The sequence below is a fragment of the Notamacropus eugenii genome, chromosome 1, assembly GCF_028372415.1.
Source record: "Notamacropus eugenii isolate mMacEug1 chromosome 1, mMacEug1.pri_v2, whole genome shotgun sequence".
Taxonomy (NCBI): domain Eukaryota; kingdom Metazoa; phylum Chordata; class Mammalia; order Diprotodontia; family Macropodidae; genus Notamacropus; species Notamacropus eugenii.
The window spans coordinates 595,688,805-595,713,247 of NC_092872.1; positions in this window are offsets into that span (position 1 = coordinate 595,688,805).

A 24,443-nucleotide genomic window follows, 5' to 3' on the forward strand; every position below is an offset into this window, starting at 1 on the left:
TGTGCAGAAAGCTGTCAAACACACGACCAAATGGAGAGAAAAACGGCTATCAAAGGGAATGCTAGGTTAGACTACAAATGTGTCTGAAATCTGAAGAATGATGGATGATTGTGGCCATTAACATTTCAAAAAATGGAGAGAAGTAGTGGAGAATAAAGTCAGTTTAGAGAAAGCTTTGAAAGAAATGCAACTAGGCAAAGTCATATGAAGAGTATTCAAGGACAAAAATGGAAAGAAATAGAAAAGATTTATAAAAATTTCAACAAGCTGTTTTCTCCATCAAAGAGAGTAGAACAACTACACTTGGGTCCTAACATCACACTCCCTGAATTGCTGAAGAGGAGACAGAAATGGCATTAAGGTAAACAGATGGGGAAAATATCTAGATTGGGCTATAGAGATCCATCTATTTTTAAATTCAATTTTATTTTATTTTCAGTTCTGCATTGTCTCTCTTCTACTTCCTCATCACCTACCACCACCACTGAAAAAACAAGAAAAACAAAACAAGTAACAAACGTGTGTAGTTAAGCAAAACAAATTATTACATTGGTTAGGCTTCCCCTCTCCCCCACCCACAAATATACCTCAGTCTGTACCCTGAGTCTATCATGAGGTAGGTGGTATGTTTCATCATGAATCCTCTGTAATTATGGTTGGTCATTGTGTTGATCAGAATTCCTAAGTCTTTCAGATTTGTTTGTCATCACAATATTGTCGTGATAGTACAAATTATTCTGCTTGTCCAGCTCACTTTACTTTGCATCTATTATCCAAGTCTTCCCTTGTTTCTATAAAATGGTCTTTTTCATCATATTTTACAGCACAAGAGTATTCCATCATATTCATATACTATAGCTTGTTTATCTGTTCTCTAATTGGTAGGTATCCCCTCAGTTTCCAAATCTTTGCCATCACAAAAATAACTGATATGAGTATTTTACTCTTTCTTTGAAAAATACAATACAATGCAATACAAAATGGACATTGTATACAGATAGTACAGGTGCACAATGAGCTGGGGCCAGGATTGAAAGAAGGAGATTGATTGGCTGCATTGAAAGGTTGGATTGTTTTTGGTAAATTGTAAAGTTCTTTTACTAAACCTAAATTTCTCATGAAAGCAAGGCCCATATTTTCTTTTGTAAAAACATATTTATTTTATATTTTTCCCCAATTATATGTGGAAACAATTCTAACTTTCTTTTAAAAAATTTTTTTGAATTACAAATTCTCTCTCTCTCTCACCTTTCCTCTCACTGAGAAGGCAACCAACTTTATATAAGTTATACATATGTATTCATGTAAAACATTTTCATATTAGTTATGTTGTGAAAGAAAACACAGTTCACAAAAAACCCCACCAACAACCGAAAAATTGAGAAAGTTAAAACAAAGTATATTTCAGTTGGCATTCAGATTCCACTCTTTGCCACTAATCCCTTTGGGGCTGAAAGTTGCACTACCCTCTCTCCCAAAATTTTTCTTGGTGATTTCTTGAATATGATATCTGGGCTCTTTTTTTAAAATCATAGCTTTCAGGTAGTCCAATAATTTTTTAAATTATCTCTTCTCAATCTGTTTTCCAGGTCAGGTGTTTTTTTCAGTGAGATATTTCATATTTTCTTCTATTTTCCTTTTTTCACTTTGTTTTATTCCTTCCTGATGTCTCATAAAGTCAGCTTCCCCTTACCCATTTCTCATTTTTAAGGAGTTATTTTCTTCACTGAGCTTTTGTACCTCCTTTTCCATTTGGCCAATACTATTTTTTTAAGGAACTCTTTTCTTCAGTGAATTTTTTTGCCTCTTTTTCCATTTGGTCTATTCTGTTCCTTGAGGTATTGTTTTCTTCAGGCTTTTTATGTGGTTCCTTTACCAAGCTGTTGACTCTTTTTCTCATGATTTTCTTATATCACTCTCATTTCTTTTCCCATTTTTTTCTCTCTCTTACTTGATTCTTAAAATCCTTTTTGAGCTCTTTCAAGGATTCTTTTTGGCACTAAGACCAATTTACATTTTTGTTTGAGGCTTTGGATACAGCAATTTTAACTTTGTTATCTTCTTCTGAGTTTGTTTTGATCTTTCCTGTCACCATAGTAACTTTTTATAGTCAGGTTCTTTTTTGACTATGTGCTAATTTTCTTGACTATTTCTTGCCTTTTAACTTTATGTTTAAGTTGGGCTCTGTTTTCAGGGTAGAGGGGACACAGTCCCAAACTTTTGGTTTTTTGTACAGCTGTGTTTAGAGCTGGTTCTAGGGTCTATAAGTTTTCAGTTCTTCCAAGGTGGCATCATCTAAGGAGATTTGTATTTACTACTCTCCTGGTCTTTGCTTAGTTAGGTCTGTGAGTGGCCACAAACACTCTTTCCTGACCTGGAACAGTGATAACCACAAGCTCTGGTATGCTAGTGCCTCTCCTTGCCCTGGGACTGCAACCGATATCCCTATATGGTTAATGAAACAGTGCACTGCACCCTGTGCCAGTAAAGGGACTCCTGTAATCTTCCTCTGACCAGCCGACCCCCTTACGTTTTGTGGACTGAGAGCTGATGTTAATTCAGTTGCCTCCAAGGCCTGCCACTGGCTTGTTGATGTGTGGCCTGCTATTGTCTTGCCTGAGCATTGCCTGTGGTGGACTGCATGACATTCTCAATGTGTTGACCTTTCTGCTGACCTTCTAAGTTGTCTTGGGCTAGAAAATTGTTTCAACCCCTTCTCTGGTGGATTCTTCTGCTCCAGAATTCATTTTGAGGTGCTATTTGAAGTTTTTTAGCGGTGAATTTGGGAAAGCTTGGACAAATCTCTGCATTTTTTCTGCCATCTTGGTTTTACCCCTCAAGGCCTATATGGTCAATACAAATATTTTGCTACTCTTGCTCCTTGGCATTGAGATGTGGAACACCATTACTTCCAAAGAACTAAGGATGAGTGTCACACAGAGGGCAATGGAAAGATCCAGAGTGGTTGTGAACAGACTAAAACATATAACCTATATAGAACTCTGAAAAAGAGGACCAATGACTTTTCTCAAGGAACTGTATAATAAGAAGATAAAATGGTCTGATCACATGAGATGAGTGAGAGATTATAGGTGGACACCTAAGGTATTCCTCTGGTATGCTCTCAGTGTTAGGAATGAAAGCAAGGAAAGCTACTGGCATATGGGATCCCCCAGATCCTTGTGGTGGACTTTTGATACAATATGGACAAGAGTTGCATAGGATGGACAAGCATGGATCAGTTGCAGTCTATATTGCTGGATGGTACTTCTGAATTGTTGAACTCATAGATCAATTTGAGTTGAGTCAATTGACAAGAAAAACAATTTTAAATTGCCTTGCTTTTCTCTGCCCATGTAAAGTACTGAGAAATAGTCTCATGTTTTTTGGGTCACTTAAGGATTACAGTTGCTAGGGAATTTTTCCAAAGGAAGAACAGATCTGTTTCTGGGGCTGTATTCCTTAGTGTACATGGAATCATGAAAGATAAGAAAATACAGCACTAGACTTATCAGTCTGGTCAATATGTCCTCAGGTGTAGGTATTTCAGTTAAGAAAAAATACTACAATACTTACAACTAGCAGGTCAAATTCAGCTGCTTTTTAGGTGAAGAATACAAAACATGAAGGAAGATGACCAGCATCAGATATGCAATCACCATTGGTTCTAGGACTTTCTAGACTTTGGACTTATGAATACAGATGTTATAAAATATTCTTCCAACAGATATTTGCCAGAAAAATTCAGGACTAATCGTTGAGCTTGAGATAACCCCGGGGGATGTTTGTGAGCTAAGAAAGTATCAATCAAACTGTCAGAAAAAAAAATCACAACTCCATTTACAATCTTAAGGAATAATCCAATGAGGATAATCAGTCATGGGAAGATATCAAGACGTAGTCAGGTACAGTAATGGTTAAGAGCTGTCTAACATGATTGGGGTGCAGGTAGAGAACATCTATGATATATGATATATTTGTAGGGAAATATAAACAATTCCAAGAATATGAGGTCAGGTGGAGTACATTATGGAATAAAGACAATTTTGAATCAGAGATAGAGACAAGTTATAGAACCAATCCAATAGACTTCTTCCACTTGTATTGTTGGTCTTTTGGACTATTTCTGGGATGGAAACATGACAGGAGATCTAACAAGTCAGAGAATCCTAGAATATCAGAGTAGGAAGGCAAAAAACAAGAATCCCCTCTTTTACATCCTGCAAAAGTCATTATCCAGCTGCTGCTCGAGGGACACAGAGGCAGGGCACTCATTTGTGATGTTAGACATTTTGAATAAAAGAAATTGGGCTTCTTGGTTTTGCTGGAGGATTGACTTGGCTTTGCAAACATACAATCCAAAGGCCATTTTCATATGGGCAGATGACCTGATATCTTCTTTAGGGTAGTGGAACATATTTGAGCTTACAGTTGGAAGTCAGCTAACATATTTTCACAAAACCCAAACACAAATCCTTTCATAATGCAAAGCCCCAACTGTCATCATGTTGTCTGCCACATACTTTCACCGTGGGTTTGGGCTGTTGTAGTGAGAAAGTTGGATATTCAGGACACAAATGCTGCCTTCTGGCAAGTGTACATGGTAAGCAGATGGGCTTAGGGGTGAAAGTATTCACATTTATCTTCTTGTTTGATGATCTGTATACTGTGTGGTCTTAAATGCTGGTATTTCTGTGTCACTCCTCAGTTACCCATGCCTTTGCTTATCATTTGTTATGTATGTCTATACTGACAAGACAATCTGTTCTTAGGAGGATACACAAGTATATTCCTCATGTGACATGTTGGGGACTACTGGAAATTTATATCTCTATCTTAGGCATATTCAAATATATTATAACAAATAATTGCTATTTTGGAAAGGATGCTTCATTTGCCTCAAATTCACCAACATTTGTAAGACACTTGTTGACAAAAATTGCTTTACAATTCTCAGTCCCTTTATCAAGGTAGGGAGCACTTGGTGTTTCCCTTTCTATTCATTCAATTCAAACCAATAAGAAACAACAGAGTGAGAAGAGCAATGCAGGAGGCTTTGTGTTGGACTCATTATTTTCTCTATATTACTATGGAGGAAGTACCTATTGTTTTAATGCATTATATACTGAATCTGAAATCATTGAAGATCAGAGTTCTCTTGCTGGACCTCCTCCTAATATTCTTTGGCTAAGTGACATTTAGAATAGATTATATTATCAAGGTCAAAAAAGGAAAAGCTGAGGGCTTATTATGTTTTCAAATGCATTAGGCAAAAGAAATGTTAGCCAATTGAAAAAAAATCCTAGAAATTACTGTAAGTCTTCCTCAGAATCAACAGCAAAGGTTCAAAGAACTGAGCAAAAATTTCCCTAGAAATTTTTCTTTCTAGAGAAGGATAATAATATGTTGCAAAGACAGGGGCACCATGTTTTAAATGTTTTTTAATTTGTTTAATAGCGGTTTATTTGAATTAGCATAACCATGATGTCTAAAATGAGCCTCTAAGTTCATAGGATGAAGGTAGGAAAACACTAGCATAGGTAAGAGTTGGACAATGCCTAAAGGATGATGAATATTAAGATTATGAAATTAATCATAATTCCTAAGGTTTTTTTCTTCTATCAAGCATAATTCTTGGCCATACAATTCTCTGCTATTTGCTTCTGAGAGGTACCTGAGAATAGTGGGTAGAGTGCTGGATCTTGTATAATGAAGTTCTGGATTCAAATTCTATTTTTGGTATTAGTTCTGTGCCCATGGTCAAGTCATTGAATCTCTCTAAGCCTCAGGGAGATCTCTCAAACTCATCTACTGCATATATAATTGTAATCAGTAGCAAGATCTTTGATATATTACACATTAATAATTATGTAGAATACATAGAAATGATAACCCTAATTGCATTTCCTATTACTTTGTTTCATAGGATCTCAAGATTAGAAGGAATTTCAGAATTATCTGGGCCAACAAACAAAAACACCTTTTTCAACATACCCAACAAGTGGCCATTCATCTTTTACTTGAATACCTCCAGGAGGAACCCAAATAAGCTCTTTCCACTTTGGGATATCTCTAATTGTTTAAGATATTTTTCTTTGTGAAATTCATGCTCTGGAAATGTCTATCCTTCCTCTGAGGTCTTTTGAAATATATTTTCTCATAGTTCCAGGAATCAAATCATGAGTGGCTTCCATCTTTTTCCCCATCACAAACTCTAGGAGGGAAAAGTCACTTCCCCACCATCCTTCCAGGTTTCTATAATTTTTATCCAAACAACCAGTTCTTCCCTAATGTTAAGAATGAGATCCAGTTTCTTCTTCAACTTTTTTATGGGTGAAATAACCATTATTACAGGTCAAGATGATGCTTATTTTTGACAGAGAGAAAGCTTCAGAAGATATTTGGATAGATAGGTAGATGAGAGATGATAGCTAGATTGACAGAGAGAGTGAGTGAGAGACAGAGAGAGAGAGACAGAGAGAGAGAGACAGAGAGAGAGAGAGAGAGAGAGAGAGAGAGAGAGAGAGAGAGAGAGAGAGAGAGAGAGAGAGAGAAAGTATTAAATGTTTTGCAAGTGTCAGGAATTATGAGAAGACAAATACAAGCAAGAAAGACAGTCTTTGCCCTTACATTCATTTCAAATTTTCAATCAGTTTTGTTTTTCAGTTCTAAATTCTCTCCCTTCCCTCTCCCCTCTCCCACCAATAGAGAAAGCAAGAAAAACAAAACATGTTACAAATGTATAGGCAAGCAAAACAAATTCCTGCATTAGCCATGTCCCAAAAAAAGAAAGAAAACAAACGAAAGATGTGTTTCAATCTTTAGTGAGTCCATCAGCTCCTTATCTGGAAGTAGATAGCATATTTCATTATGTATCTTTTGAATTTGCAGTTGGTCATTTCAAATAGTCTTGAAAATTATCTTTGAACATTTTTGTCATTATATAATTTGTTCTCCTGGCCCTCCTCACTTCACTTTGCATCAATTTATATGTCTTCCCAGGATTTGTTCTGAAACTATCTCCATCATTTCTTAAAGCGTAATAGTACTCCATCACATCCATATATTATAATTCATTCAGCTATTCCTCAATTGATGGATACTCCACCTAAAGTTTCCAATTCTTTGACAGGCACCACAAAAAAGTGTCTATATTTTCGTACATATGAATCCTTTTCTTCTTTATTCGAGCTCTTTGTGGCATAAATCTAGTAATGGTATCACTGAGTCAAAGGTCATTTTGATTTAGATACATTTTGGTCATGGTTTCAAAGAGCTTTCCAGAATGGCTAGACAACTTTACAGCTCCATAAGTGTTACAATAAAGTATTTATTTTCCCATAGCCATACCAGATGGGTATGAGGTGGTGCCTTATAGTTGTTAATGTGTATTTCTCTAATGACTAAAGGGTTCGAGAATTTTTATATGGCTTTTGATAACTTGGATTTCTTCCTCTGAAAATTGTCTATTGATATCCTTTGATCATTTATCAACTGGGAAATAGCTCTTCTTGTATTTTTGACTCAGTTGGTGTTATATTTTATAAATGATTCCTTTATATCAGAGAAAGTTGTTGCAAAGATCCCTCCCTCCCAACTTCTGACTTTTACTCTAATTTTAGCTGCATTTGTTTTGTTGGTGCAAAAAACTTTTAAATTTTATAAAATAAAAATTATCCATTTTGCCTTCATGAATCTGCTGTCTTTTGTTTGGTCATGAACTCTTTCTCTATAGATCTGATAGGTAATTTCTTTCATGCTATTCTAATTTGCTTATGGTGTCACTCTTTTGTTTAAATCATATATCCATTTTGAGCTTATTCTGGTATACAATGCAAGAAGTTGGTCTATACCTAGTTTCTCCCAGGCTACTTTTCAGTTGTACCAATAGTTTTTGCTGAATAATGAGTTCGTGCTCCAATAGCTGTGATCTTTGGATTTATCAGACACTAGGTGACTGTGCTCCTTTGCTTTGTATTTCTGTTCTGAATCTCTCCGTTTCTTACCCAGTAGCAGATTGTTTTGCTGATTAAAGCTTGTAGTAAAGCTTCAGATCTGGTACAGCTAGGCCTTCTTCATACCCACTTTCCCCCCTTTTGATTCTATTGATATTCTTGACCTTTTCTTCCTCCAGATGAATTTTATTGTTTTTTCAACAACTCTACAAAATAATCCTTTAAGGATTTGATTCGTATGACACTGAATAAGTAAACTGATTAATGTACTATTCTCATTTTTATTACATTGACCCAGTTTACCCATGAGCAGTTAATATTACCCTAGATATTTAGATCTGTCTTTAATTGTGAAAAGTATTTTGTAATTATGTTCATGCAGTTACCATGTATCTTGACAGCTTCCTGAGTATTTTATACTGTCTGTAGTTATTTTATTTTTAAGTTTCTTTTTAATTTTTAACATTCATTTAAAAATTTTGAGTTCTAAATTCTCTCTACCTCTAGTCCTTCCCCTTCATATTGAGAAGGAAAACAATATATCTTATACATATGAAACCATAATTTTGTATTCCAAAATGTATTTCCATATTAGTCATGCTGAAAAAAAGCAAGAACAATAAAGAAAGTGAAAAAAAATTACGGTTCAATTTGCGTTGAGTTGATAAGTCCTCTTTCTGGAGGTGGACAGCATTTTTCACCATGAATCCATTTGAATTGTCTTCACTGAATTTTCAGTGTAGCCAAGTCTTTCACAGTTGATCATCCGTACAATATTGCTGTTACTGTGTACCATGGTCTTCTAGCTCTGCTCACTTCATTTTGTATCAGTTCATATAAATCTCATGTTTTTTTGAAACCATCCCTTTTATCATTTTTTATAGCACAATATTATTCCATCATATTCATGTACCACAATTTGTTCAGTCATTCCCCAACTGATGGGAATGCCCTCAATTTTCAACTCTTTGCCACCACAGAAAGAGCTTCTGTAAATATTTGTGTACATAAAGGTTCTTTTCCTTTTCTTTGATCCCTTTGGGATATAGTCCTGGTAGATATTGCTAGATCAAAGGGTATGTACAGCTTTATAGCTCTTTGGACATATTTCCAAATTGTTCTCCAGAATTGTTAGACTAGTTTACAACTCCACCAAGAATGTATTAGTGCTACTATTTTTCCATATTCCCTCCAATATTTGTAATTTTCCTTTGGTGCCATATTAGCTAATCTGATAAATATGAAGTGGCACCTCAGTTTTGTTTTAATTTGCATTTATTTAATCAATAGTAATTTAGAGTACTTTTCCCTATGATTATAGTTAGCTTTGATTTCTTATTCTGAAAACTACCTATTCATATCCTTTGACCATTTATCAATTAGGGAATGACTCTTATTTTTATAAATTTGACTCAGTTCTCTATTTGAGAAATGAGACCTTTATGAGAGAAACTTCCTGTAACTCCATCCCATGCCTGCTTCCTTCTTTCCTTCTAATTTTGGTTGCATTGATTTCTTTTGAACAAAATCTTTCCATTATCATGTAATCAAAAGTATCCATTATTCTTCCCATGATCTTCCCTATCTCTTGTTTGGTTATAACCTCCTCCCTTATTAATAAATCTAACAGGTAAAGTATTCAATGTGTCCCTAATTTGCTTGTGATATTATTATCCCTTATGGCTAAATCACATAACCATTCTGACCTTATCTGGATATATGGTGTGAGATATTGGTCAATGCCTAGTTTCTGCTAACCCACTTTCCAGTTTGCCCAGCAATTTTTGTCAAATAATGAGTTCTTGCCCCCAAAGCTTGGGTCTTTGGGTTTTTCAAACACTAGATTACTATGGTCATTTACCACTGTGTAGTATATAATTATATTTCTTAGCCAGTACTAGATTGTTTTGAAGACTGATATTTTATAATATAGTTTGAAATCTGATACTGCTAGACTACTTCCCTTTGTGTTTTTTTTCATGAATTTTCTTGATATTATTAACCTTTTGTTCTTCCAGATGAATTCTATTGTTTTCTTTGCTAGATCTATAAATTTTTTTGGTAGTTTGATTGTTGCGGCACTGAATAAGTAAATTAATTTAGGTAGAATTACAATTTTTGTATTGGCTTGGCCTATCCATGAGCAATTATTATTTCTCTTTTTGTTTAAATCTGTCCTTTTTTTGTCTTAAAAGTGTTTTGTAATTGTGTTCATATAGTTTCTGGGTTTGTCTTGGCAGGTAGATTTTCAGGTATTTTATATTATTTATAGTTATTTTAAATGGAATTTCCCTACTTCTTGCTGCTGGACTTTGTTGGTAATATATAGAAACACTGATATTTATGTAGTTTTATTTTATATCTTGCAACTTTGCTGAAGTTGTTACTTTTTTAGTTGATTCTTTAGAGGTCTCTAAGCACATCATGATATTTGCAAAGAGTGATAATTTTGTTTCCTCATTGCTTATGCTTATTCCTTTGATTTCTTTTTCTTCTCTTATTGCTGTAGCTAGCACTTCTACTAGAATACTAAACAATAAGGGTAATAAGGGACATCCTTAATTCACCTCTTATCATCGGAAAGGCTTTTAGTTTATCCTTATTAAAAATAATGCTTGCTCTTGGTTTTAGAATATAGATACTACTCATCATTTTAAGAAAAACTCTATTTAATCCAATGATTTCCAGTGTTTTTTTTTTAATAGGAATGGGTGCTGTATTTTGTTAAACCTTTTTCTGCATTCATGGATATAATTATATAATTGTTTTTATTTATGTGGTCAATTCTGTTTATAGTTTTCCTGGTATTGAACCATCCCTGCATTCCTGGTATAAATCTCACCTGGTCATGGTGATATCACTTTTGTGATATATTGCTGAAATCTTCTTGTTAGTATTTTATTTAAAATTTTTGCACTAATATTCAGTAGGGAAAAGGGTCTGTAGTTTTCTTTCTCTGTTTTTGTTCTCCGTGGTTTAGATATCAAAACCATATTTGTGTCATAGAAGCAATTTGGTAGGACTCCTTCTTTATCTATTTTAAAAATATTATATTTATATATTATATAATATATATTACAGGAATTAATTGTTCTTTAAATATGTGGTAGAATTCACTTGTAAATCCATGTGGCACTAGAGATTTTTTTTGTAGCTCATTTATGGCTTGTTATTTTCTTTTTCTAAAATAGGGTTATTTAAGTATTCTATTTGCTTTTTATCCATTTCACTTCAATTGTCAGTTTTATTGGCATACAATTTAGCAAAATAGCTTTTAATTATCACTCTAATTTCATCTTCATTGATGGTGTATTCACCATTTTCATTTTGATATTGGTAATTTGGTCTTTTTCTTTTTAAAAATAAAATTAACCAATGGTTTAACTACTTTATTGCTTTAAAAGAAAATAAAACCAGCTCCTACTTTCATTTATTAGTTCAACAATGCTTTTATTTTCAGTTTTATCAACCTTTCATTTGATTTTTGGGATCTCTATTTTGACATTTAATTGGGGATTTTTATTTGCTCTTTTTCTATTTTTTTTTTAAAGTTTCATGCCTTCAGTGTTCTACTCTTTCTTTTTTTTTCAGTTGATGCAAATGTTTAGAGATACAAACTTTTCCCTGATTATTGGCTGCTTTCCACAAATTTTGGTATGTTATCTCATTGTTGTCATTACCTTTAATGAAATTATTGATTGTTTCTATGTTTGTTCTTTGATCCTCTAGTTTCCAATTCACTTTTAATCTTTGCTTCCAAGACTTTAATTTTCATTGCCTTATGGTCTGAAAACGGTGCATTTAATATTTCTGCCTTTCTACATTCATTTGTGAATTTTCTAATACCCTAATGCATGGTCAATTTTTGTGAAGATGTCATGTCAAGCTGAGAACAAGGTATACCCCTTTTTATTTTCAATTCAGTTTTCTCCAGATGTCTATAATATTTAACTTTTTAAAAATTCTATTAACCTCCTTAAGTTCTTTCTTAAATTATTTTTTCATAATATATTTTATAAATATTTTATGATCAGATTTATCTGGTTCTGAGAGGAGAAAGTTCAGGTCTCCCATTAGTATAATTTTACTATATCTTTTCCCTTATAACTCATTTAACTTTTAAAAAGTTACAAATTTGGATGCTCTACTATTTGATGCATGTATGTTTAGTATTGATATTAATTCATTGTTTCTGTTTCCTTTTAATAAAATGCAGTTTCTCTGATTATCTCTTTTAATTAGTTCTATTTTTGCATTTGCTTTATCTGAAATCATGATTGCTACTTCTGCCTTTTTTTAAACTTCAGATAATGCATAGTAGATTCTTTTCCAACTTATCTTAACTCTATGTCTTTCTGTTTCAAGTGTTTCTTGTAAACAACACATTGTTGGATTCTAGGTTTTGATCCATTCTGCTGTTTCAATTTTATGGGTCAATTCATCACATTCACAGTTATAATTATATATAACTGTTACATATATGTGTGTGTGTGCGTGTGTGTGTGTGTGTGTGGTCTGTGTTTTAACCTCCATCTTATTCTCTTGTTTATCTTTTTTTCTCTCCCTTTTTACCCTGTCCTTCCTCAAAAGTCCGTTTTCCTTCTGATTACCCCTCCCTTAATCTGCCCTCCTTCTTGTCACTTTTATCCCTTCCTATTTTTCTGCTGCGTAAGATATATTTCTATACCCAACTGATGGTGTATATCAGTTGTGTACATATCAATGCATATCAACATTCCCTCTTCGAACAAATTCCAGTGAGAATAAGGTTCAAGTGTTGCCTGTCAACTCCTACCTCCATATTTTCTCCCCCACTATACAAGTTCTTCCTGGGATGCCTCTTTTATGTGGGATGTTTCCTCCATTTTCCTCTTCCTTCCCCCTTATCCAACTGCATCCCTCTTTATCACCCCTTCAATTAAAAATGTCATCTCAACATAGTCAATTCATATCTGTGCCCCCCTTTATGCAGACTCCTTCTAGTTCCCTTATTAATAATAAAGTTCTTAAGAGTTTCATATATCATCTTCCCATATAGAAATATAAACATTTTAACCTTATTTAGTCCCTTATGATTTGTCCTTCATGTTTACCCTTTTGTGCTTGAGCCTTGTGTTTGAATGTCAAACTTCCTATTCAGCTCTGACCTTTTCATTAGGAATGCTTGGAAGTTTTCTGTGTCATTGAATATCCATTTTTTCCCTCCAGAGGATTATACTTAGTTTTGCTAAATGGAGGATTCTTGGTTGTAATCCTAGTTCCTTTGCCCTCAGGAATATCATATTCTAAGTTCTCTAATCCTTTAATGTAGAACCTGCTAAATCTTGTGTAATCCTGACTGTGGCTCCATTATATTTGAAATTTTTTTTCTTTCTCCTTGTTCTCCTTGATCTGGGAGCTCTGAGATTTGGCTATAATATTCCTGGGAGTTTTCATTTTGGAATCTCTTTCAGGAGGTAATCAGTGAATTCTTTCCTTTTCTGTATTACCCCCTCTGATTCCAAGATATCAGGGTAATTTTTCTTGATAATTCCTTGAAATATGATGTCTAGGCTCTTTAAAAAAAAAAGGCATGGCTCTCAGGTAATCCAAAAATTTTAAAACTATCTCTCCTCAATCTATTTTCTATGTCAGTTGTTTCTCCAATGAAATTTTCCCCACATTCTTTTATTTTTTTCCTTCTTTTCACTTTGGTTTATTGTTTCTTGATGTCTCACAGAGGCATTTGCTTCCACTTAACCAGTTCTCATTTTTAAAAATTTATTTATTTATTTTTAGTTTTCAACATTCATTTCCACAAGATTTTGAGTTCCAAATTTTCTCCACATTTCTCCCCTCCCCCGCCCCAAGACACTGTGCATTCTAATTACCCCTTCCCCCAATCTGCCCTCTCTTCTACCACACCCCTTCCTTCTCTTATCCCCATCCCCTCTATTTTATTGTAGGGCAAGATGGATTTCTATACCTCATTACCTATATATCTTATTTCCCATTTGCATATAAAAACAATTTTTAACAATCGTTTTTAAAACTTTGAGTTCCAACTCCTCTCCCTTCCTTTGTCTCCAACCATCCTCACTGAGAAGGCAACCAATTCAATATGGGTTATACATGTATAGTTATGCAAAAGATTTCCATAAAAGTCATGTTGTGACAGACTATATTTCCCTCCATTCTATCCTGGCTTCCCCATTTATTCTATTTCTTCTTTTGACCTTGTTCCTCCCCTAAAGTGTTTACTTCTAATTAACTCCTCCCATTTGCCCTCCCTTCTATTATTCCCCCACATTCCACTTATCCCCTTCTCACCTACTTTCCTGTAGAGTAAGATAAACTTTCATGCCAAATTGAGTGTGCATGTTATTCCCTCCTTAAGCCAAATGTGATGAAAGTAAGCTTCACTTTTTCTCTCTCACCTCCCCCTTTTTCCCCTCCACTGAAAAAGCTTTTTCTTGCCTCTTTTATGAGAAATAGTTTGCTCCATTCCATTTATTCCTTTCTCCTCCCAATATACTCCTCCCTCATTCCTTAATTTTATTTTTTAGATATAATCCCTTCCTATTCAACTCACCCTGTGCCCTCTGTCTATATTTATATAACCCCTCCAACTACCCTAATACTGAGAAAAGTCCCAAGAGTTAAAAATATTATCTTTCCATGTATGAATGTAAATAGTTCAACTTTAGTAAGTCCCATATGATTTCTGTTTTCTTTTTGCCTTTTCATGCTTCTCTTGATTCTTGTGTCTGAAAGTCGAATTTTCTATTCAACTCTGGTCTTTTCATCAAGAATACTTGAAAGTCCTTTATTTCACTGAATGATCATTTTTTTCCCCTGAGGTATTATACTCAATTTTGCTGAGTAGGTGATTCTTGGTTTTAATCCTAGCTTCTCTGACTTCTGGAATATCATATTCCAAGCCCTTTGATCCCTTAATGTAGGAGCTGCTAGATCTTGTGTTATCCTGATTGTATTTCCACAATACTCAAATTGTTTCTTTCTAGCTGCTTGCAATATTTTCTCCTTGACCTGGGAATTCTGGAATTTGGCTACAATATTCCTAGGAATTTTTATTTTTGGATCTCTCTCAGGAGGTGATTGGTGGATTCTTTCAATATTTATTTTACCCTCTGGTTCTAGAATATCAGGACAATTTTCCTTGATAATTTCATGAAATATGATCTTGGCTTTCAAGTGGTCCCATAATTTTTAAATTGTCTCTCCAGGATCTATTTTTGAGGTGAGTTGTTTTTCCAATGAGATATTTCACATTGTCTTTTATTTTTTCATTCCTTTGGACTTGTTTTATAATTTCTTGATTTTTCATAACATCATTAGCTTCCATCTGCTCCATTCTAATCTTTAAGGAATAATTTTCTTCAGTGAGCTTTTGGATCACCTTTTCCATCTGTCCAATTCTGCATTTTAGGGCATTCTCTCCTCATTGATTTTTTTGGCTCTCTTTTGCCATTTGGGTTAGTCTATTTTTTAAGATGTTATTTTCTTTAGCATTTTTTGGGGTCTCCTTTAGCAAGCAGTTGACTCGTTTTTCATGATTTTCTTGCATCACTCTCACTTCTCTTTCCAATTTTTGCTCTGTTTCTCTTACTTGATTTTCAAAATCCTTTTTGAGCTCTTCCATGGCCAAAGACCAATTCATATTTTTATTGGAGGCTTTGGATGGAGGAGCTTTGACTTTGTTTTCTTCTGTTTTTATACCTTGGTCTTCCTTATCACCAAAGTAAGATTCTATAGTTTGATTCTTTTTTTGGTTTTTGCTCATTTCCCCAGCCATTTACTTGACTTTTGAGCTCTTTGTCAAAGTAGTTCACTGCTTCCAGGGGGGTTGGGGGGGTGTACTGTCAGCTGCTTGATCCCCCCACAATCTGTGGGCCTAGAGTTCCAGAAACAGTGGCTGCCATGGGTTTCTCTGCCCCCTCCTCCTCTGCCACCCTGGGGCTGGGGCTGGACCACTCCACTTTCTCACACTGATCCCACAGGTTTCACCACTGACCTTCCAATTTATCCTCAGTGTTTTGGGATCCTGAAGTCTGGAAACTGCCCCAGGTGTGAGAGATGCAGTCTTGCTCAGGTCCTGTCTGTCCCAGCATGGCCCACACTGCTCTGCACTATGCTCCCAGCATGGCATGATAGACACTTCCTGGCCACCTTCCAGACTGTCTTGGGCTGGAAATTTGCTTCACTCCATTATTCTGTGGGTTCTGCAGCTCCAGTATTTGTTTAGAGTCATTTTTTACAGGTATTTGGCTGGGCTTGACTGGAGCACTCTAGAAAGTTTGTTCTGTTACTCCACCATCTTGGCTCCACCCCAATTCTCATTTTTAAGGAGTTATTTCCTTCAGTGAGTTTTTGTGCTTCTTTTACCATTTTGCCAATTCTGTTTTTAAGGTATTATTTTATTTTTTTGTTCACTTATCAAGCTGTTAATTCTCTTACATTACTCTCATTTCTTCTCCCAGTTCTTCTATTTCACTCTTTTCTCTTTCAGGAATTCTTTTTGGGTTTTTGTCCAATTTGCAGTTTTTTCCTTTAAGACTTTGCTTGTAGCTCTTTTCATGTTTTCTTTTTCGAGTTTGTGCCTTGTTCTTTATCACCACAGTAGTTTTTTATGGTCATATTCTTTTTTGTTGTTGTTTACTATTTTCCCAAGGCATTTCTTGATTTTGAACTTTATGTTAAAGTTGGGATCTGTTTACCAAAGGATTGAGGAGGCACTGTCCTAAGCATAAGACTTTTTCACACTGATAGTTCTGGGGACCTGTTTGGTTTTTTCTTTTTTGGCATTTCCAAGGTTGTGTGATCAAGGGAGAGATGTGATCACTGTTTCCCTGATCTACACTCTGGTTTTTACCGAGTGTATGTTTCCCTGCAGCCACAAGAACTAACACTCTTTTTAGCCCTGGAACTGTGAACAGGTCCCTTGCTGTCCTGCAGATAGAAATGCTAGAGCTCCTCTTGGTTCTAGAACTGTGCCCACAGTGGCTACTTCCTTGTAACCAACCACAAGTACTCCTATCTGCTCTAGAACTGTGACCTAGAACTGTATATGGGCAATGAAGTTGCCAAACAACACCAGGTTCTGCACCCAGTGACAGCAAAAGGTAATCTCTTTTTCACCAGTTGTCTGTCTCCCTTACTGTTATTGGGTTGAGAGCTCCTGAAGCTGCTCCTGTCAGTTTGCTGTCACTCTCTCTAAGGCTGACCACTGACATTGCTGCTTCCTACATTCCAGGTTGGCCCCTACTCTCCTGCTAGCCTCTTAAGTTCTTTTAGGCTGGAAAAATACTTCATTCCAACCTTTTGTTTTTGGCTATACCACTTCAGAGTTAGACTTGACATGTTACTTCAAAGTTACTTGGAGGGGAATGTTGGGAAAGTTCAGTTGGGTTGCAGTCTCTGCTTTGCCATCTTCGCTCTGCTTCCCTCCCTTCATTGTTAACCATTAACCTGAGCAGGATATATCACATTTTCCTATCTTCTACCTCCCATCGCCCCTTTTACAAATTCTCGCTATTTTTATAACTGTAATTTCTTATTTTTGTTGTAATGTTATTGCTAGTATTTATTACTCTTGCATTTATTGGGAAAACTTCTAGTATTTCCCCATTGCATATAATGCTAGCTTTTGGTTTGATATGCTTTTTATAATAGTTAGAAAGATCCTCTTATGCTTGATTTATAGAGCTTTTTTTTTTAAAAGCATACATAAGTATTGTGTTTGTTAAAGGGTTTATATATATACATACACATAAACACACACACATATATAATCATGTAGATCTGGATGTTTTTTGACATTTTAATTATGTTAATTGATTTTCTAAAGATGAACTAACCATGCATCCCCAGGATAAGTCCAGAATGATCATGGTGAATTTAAAAAAATAAATTGTTGTCTTTTTATCAGAATTTTATTTAAATTTTTGAATTGATATTCATTAGCTATATTTGTATATAATACCCCATTTTTGCTTTGTTCTTCCCTGTTTTAGGTATTAGGACTATATTTGTTTCATAAGAGGAGCTAGATAGAATGTATTATTTCTCTTTTTTTGAAAAAATTTTTTAATAATATGGATGTTCTCCACAAAGTTCTGCTTTTGTGCCACACCATGGTATAGATGTAATCTTTTGACCTCAAAAGCTATGGTAGTAGAACACAAGTTCTTTTACTAGAAATAGAAAAAAATGGGAAAGGGGTGTGTGTGTGTATGTGTGTGTGTGTGTGTGTGTGTGTGTGTGTGTGTGTGTGTGCGCGCGTGCATGTGTATATATTCCCCCAATTACATGTTAAAACAGTTTTTAACATTTGTATTTTTTTAAGTTTTGAGTTCCAAAATTTACCCCTCCCTCCCTCTTTCCTTCTCTTCCCCCCTTCCTGAGAAGGTAAGCAATCAGATATAGTTTATACATGTGCAATCATGTGAAACATTTCCATAGTGGTCATTTTGTACAAGAACATTTGAACAAAATAAAAAAGAAAGTGAAAAATAGCATGCTTCAGTCTGTATTCAAACATTATCAGTTCTTTCTCTGGAGACAGAGAGTATGCTTCATCATTAGTCCTTTGGGACTGTCTTGGATCATTGTATTGCTGAACATAGCTAAGCCATTCACAGTTCTTCATCAAACAATATTACTGTCACTGTGTAAAACATTCTCATTCTGTTCACTTCACTTTGCATCAATTCATGTCAGTCTTTTCATGTTTTTCTGAAATCATCCTGCTCATCATTTTTTATAGCAGAATAATATTCCATCACAATCCTATACAATATCTTGTTTAGCCATTCCACAATTGGTGGGTATCCTTTCAATTTCCAATTCTTAGTCACCACAAAAAGAGCTGCTATAGATATTTTTGTACAAATAGGTCCTTTTGAAAAGTCAGAAACGTTCAAAAGCACATTTTCAACAAACTCTTCCATCAGGGATAGAGGAACTGGGGGTGGAGCCAAGATGGTGGAGTAGAAAGACACATATACTCTAGTGCTTCCCCCACAGCCCACAAAGTACCTGTAAAAAATGACTCAACAGGGACAGGATCAAAGGAGAGAGTAGAAGTAATGGGGGACAGGATAGGATGGAGGGAGATATAGTTGGTCTTGTACAACATGACTATTGTGGAAGTCATTTGCAAAACTACACAGATTTGGCCTATATTGAATTGCCTGCCTTCCAAAGGGAAGGGGTGGGGAGGGAGGGAGGTAAAGAAGTTGAAACTCAAAGTTTTAGGAACAACTGCCGAGTACTGTCCTTGCCACTTGGAGATAAGTAATACAGATAAAGGGGTATAGAAAGTTATCTGGTCCTACAAGACAAAAGAGAAGATGGAGACAAGGGCAGAGAGGGAAGATAGAAGAGAGAGCAGATTGGTGATGGGGCAATTAGAATGCTCGGTGTTTTGGGGGGGGAGGGGACAAAAGGGGAGAAAATTTGGAACCCAAAATTTTGTTAAAATGAATGTTAAAAGTTAAATTAAAAACAACAACAACAACAACAAAATGGCTCAACAAATTCTAGAGCAGCAGAAGCCACAGAACGGCAGAGTGAAAGAGATTTTCAGTCAAAGGTAATCTGGAAGGCTGACAGGAAAGGTCTATCCTACAGGACACTGAGCAGAGCAAAGCCCAGCCCTAGCCACACAGCACAAGGAGGAACAGGCCTCCAGGGAAGAATCCCCAGCAGGGAAGGTCCTAGATCCCTCAACCCACAAACACCAAAGAAAGCTTCAAAGGTCAGTGTGGGAGGGCCTCACCAGCTAGGCAAGAGGGGAGCGGGGTCCCCCCAGCACTGGCCCCAGGTGGTGGCAGAGGCGGTGGCAGCAGCAGCAGCAGGTGGTAGGTGGCTACCCAGAAGCAGTCTGAGTCCACTGTCTGAGCAGCTCAGCTTAAAGACTCTGGACAAATTGAGCAGGGGATCTGAACCTCAGCCCTCAGTGGTGACCCTGCCCCCACCCAAAGCCCCTGGAGGAATTGAGCAGCTGATCTGAATCTTAAGCACGGTCCTGGGGGGCGGAAGAGCACTATGACCCTCCTCTTGACAAAGGATTCAGAAGTCAAGTAACTGGCTGGGAAAATGCCCAACAAAGGGAAAAAAATAAGACCATAGAATATTACTTTCTTGGTGAACAGGTATCTCCTTCCATCCTTTCTGATGAGGAAGAACAATGCATACTGTCAGAGGAAGTCTGCCTCCAGTACCTCCAAAATGAATATGAAATGGACTCAGGCCATAGAAGAGCTTGAAAAGCAAGTCAGCAGCTTGCTAAAGGAGAACCAAAAAAAATTCTGAGGAAAATAACACCTTTAAAAATAGGCTAACTCAATTGGAAAAGAGGTCCAAAAAGCCAATAAGGAGAAGAAGGCTTTAAAAAGCAGAATTAGTCAAATTGAAAAGAAGAGTCAAAAGCTCACTGAACAAAATAGTTCTTTAAAAATGAGAGTGGAGTTCATGGAGGCTAATGATTACATGATAAACCAAGAAGTTATAAAACAAAACCAAAAGATTGAAAAAATAGAAGATAATGTGAAACATCACATTAGAAAAACAAGTGACCTGGAAAATAGATCCAGAAGGGACAATTTAAAAATTATGGGACTACCTGAAAGCCATGATCAAAAAAAGAGCCTAGACATTATCCTTCATGAAATGATCAAGGAAAACTGCTCTAATATTCTAGAAACAGAGGACAAAATAAATATTGAAAGAATCCACTGATCACCTCCTGAAAGAGACCCAAAAAGAGAAACTCCTAGAAATATTGTGGCCAAATTTCCCAGGTCAAGGAGAAAATATTGCAAGAAGCTAGAAAGAAACAATTTGAGTATTGTGGAAATACAATCAGGATAACACAGGATCTGGCAGCTTCTACATTAAGGGATCAAAGGTTTTGGAGCAGGATATTCCAGAAGTCAAAGGAACTGGGATTAAAACCAAGAATCACCTACCCAACAAAACTGAGCATAATACTTCAAGGGAAAAAATAATCATTCAGTGATATAGAGGACTTTCAAGCATTCATGATGAAAAGACTAGAACTGAATAGAAAATTTGATTTTCAGACACAAGAATCAAGAAAAGCATGAAAAGGTAAACAGGAAAGAGAAATCATAAAGGACTTTCTAGAGCTGAACTGTTTACATTCCTACATGGAAAGATAATATTTGTAACTCTTGAGACTTTTCTCAGTATTTGGGTAGGTGGAGGGATTATACACACACACACACACACACACACACACACACAGACACAGAGCATAGATTGAGTTGAATCAGAAGAGATGATATCCATAAAAAAAATAAAATACAATTAAGGGGTGAGAGAAGAAAATATTGGGAGGAGAAAGGGAGAAATGGAATGGGGCAGACCATCACCCATAAAAGAGATAAGAAAAATCTTTTTCAATGGAGGAGAAAAGGGAGGAAGCGAGAGGGGAAAAGTGAAGGTTACTCTCTTCACATATGACTTAAGGAGGGAATAACATGCTCACTAAATTTGGTATGAAAATCTATCTTACACTATAGGAAAGTAGGGGAGAAGAGGACTAGGGGAGGGGGATGATAAAAGGGAGGGCAAATGGGAGATGGGAATAACTAGAAGGAAACACTTTTGGGAAGGGACAAAGTCAAATGAGAAAATAGAAAAAATGGGGGGGGCAGGGTAGGATGGAGGGCAATATAGTTAGTCTTATACAACATGATTATTATGGAAGTCTTTTGCAAAATTACACATATATAGCCTGTATTGAATTGCTTGCCTTCTCAGTGGGGATGGGTGGGGAGGGAGGGAAGGAGAGAAGTTGGAATTCAAAGTATTAGAAACAAATGTTGAGAATTGTTAGTGCATATAACTGGGAAATAAGAAATACAGATAATGGGGTATAGAAATTTATCTTGCTCTACAAGAAAAGAGAGAAGATGGAGATAAGGGAAGGGTGGAGTGTTATAGAAGGGAGGGCACATTGACGGAAGGGGTAATCAGAATGCAAGGTGTTATGGGGTGGGGGAAGAGGAGAGACGGGGAGAAAAATTGGAACTCAAAATTTTGTGGAAATGTCAAAATCTAAAAATAAATAAATAAAACTATTTAAAAAAAGGATAGAGGAACTGCCATGTTTGGATCCTAATACTGCCCTCCTTGAAATACTTATGGAGGAGGTAGAAATGGCAATAAAGAGCATGAAGATGTACAAAGCAGCCAGATTAGACCATACATATACATACACATTTATGAATATATACATATATACATATACATATGTGTACATATATAGATATGTATATACATTTATATACTCATGTGTATGTGTGTCTGTGCTTAGAAGTGACACAAATGCGAGGACACTGAAGGACCCATGTATAAGGTAAAAGTACCTGGGAGAGACAAAGATACCAAAGATGTGGAAAAAATCTTGGATCTTGTTAATACCTTACAGTTACTCTCTGTTCTCTTACACCTCGTGTGGTAGTATTGGACAAGCACTGAACTAGTAATTTTGGAGACTTAGGTTACATGACGTTCAAAAAATCATCCACTATCCTCATCTGTAAAATGAAAGAATTGGACTGATTATCTCTAAGATCCCTTTGAGTTCTAGTGATCGATGATTCTATGACTCAAAAGGAGGTTAAAAAAAATATCCATTTGCCTTTTTTGTATGTTTTAAGGGTTGGGCACAATTTTTTTTATTTTACTAGAAAAGCAGGGATTCCTAAGGTGGCAGGGGAGAGGATGACAGAAATGATATTAATACAAATTAAAATAATCTTGTTACACAAATGTAAATGACTTGTGATGTAATGAATTGTATACTGAGGGAGTGCCCATCAATTGGGGAATGGTCAAATAAGTTATTGCATATGAATGTAATAGAATACTACTGAGTTGTAAGATATGATGAAGAGAACAGTGCCGGAGATATATGAGAAGCCTTATATGAAACAATGTGAAGTGAAGTGAGTAGGGCCAGGTGAAACATTTGTAAAGTGATAGCAATATTATAAAGACAAATAACATTGAAACAATTGGGAACTCTAATCAACGAATGGTCAATGATAATTCCAGAGAACTCATACGAAAACATGCTACTCACCTCCCAATAGAGGGACAATGGACTCAGAATAAAGAGTGAGGCTTTTAACAAATGGCCATTTTTTTTAACATGGCAGGAATTTGTTTTATTTGACTATACATGTTTGTAACAGGGGTTCTATTTGTCTTTCACATTAGGGTGGGGAGGAGGAACTCAGGAAAGAGAGAAGCAAATTTCTATTTCTTTAGAACAATCATGCAATAAAGAATCTCTGTCCCTCCTATAAGTCTGTCACTATATCCAGTTCTCATGTGCTTTTCTCTGGTATTTGTTTACTATGGCAAACCATAAGATTGTCCAGAAATTGACAATATTATAAGAATATGCTTGGGAAATATATATGTATATGTACACACATATATGTATACATTTATAATGATTTTTATAGTTGTTTAATCCTCTCATGTACCATATTCTTTTCATTAATTTTAAAAATAATATTGTTAGTATTTTTTAAAGTGATCAGCATTCTCAAAGTTATTGTGAATGCCTTAAGTACCTACCATAAGATCCTTGAAATTTCAGGGTCTGTTGGATGACAAACACAATGAGTTTTAAGTTTCCTATTTGCCCACAAAAACCTAAATAAAGAAGAATTTTTTTTGTAGTGCAGAGGTATTCATGTTTATCTTTTTCTCTCTTTCCCTTATCTTCTTTCTCTCCATTCTCATAATGGCAGTTCAGAGCTGGTACCCACTTTACATTTTCCAGATTAGGATCAGCTAAATCAAGGACTGCTGACACTATATCTATTTTAAAATTGAGTTAGCTAGATATTGAATTTAGCAATTTTTGCCATCAAGTATGAATTAATTTGCTTTTGAAATAGCAATTGCAGAGGTCTGACAATTCCCAGATCAACCAGATGAGATTGCAAGGGGTATCTCACTACAGATGGAAGTAAACATGCCCAGTGGCACCTCATTATGAGGATTTAGACCACCTCTTTTAGTCTCACAGTTGATTGCAGATGCTGTGAATCAGCAAGAACTTTGTGTTGGACCCACTGAAGAAAGAAAAAAGGTCAGGATTGGAGAGATCCTAGGAGAGCTGAGCACAGAATGGACCTAGTGGGTGGTGGTGATATAAGGTGGATTATGCATGAGGCAACTAGGTGGTTCAATGGATAGAGTGCTGGACCTGAAGTCAGGAAGATAAGTCTTCCTGAGTTCACATCTGGCCTCAGACACTTATTAGCTGTGTTACCTTGGGTGAGTCATTTAAATCTGTATGCCTCAATTTTCTCATCTATGAGTTGGAGAAGGAACTGTATCTGCCAGAAAAACCCAAATGGAGTCATAAAGAGTCAGACACAACTGAAAAACAACTGAAACATCCTCCCCTGTCTAACATATGGCAAAGTCCAACAATTT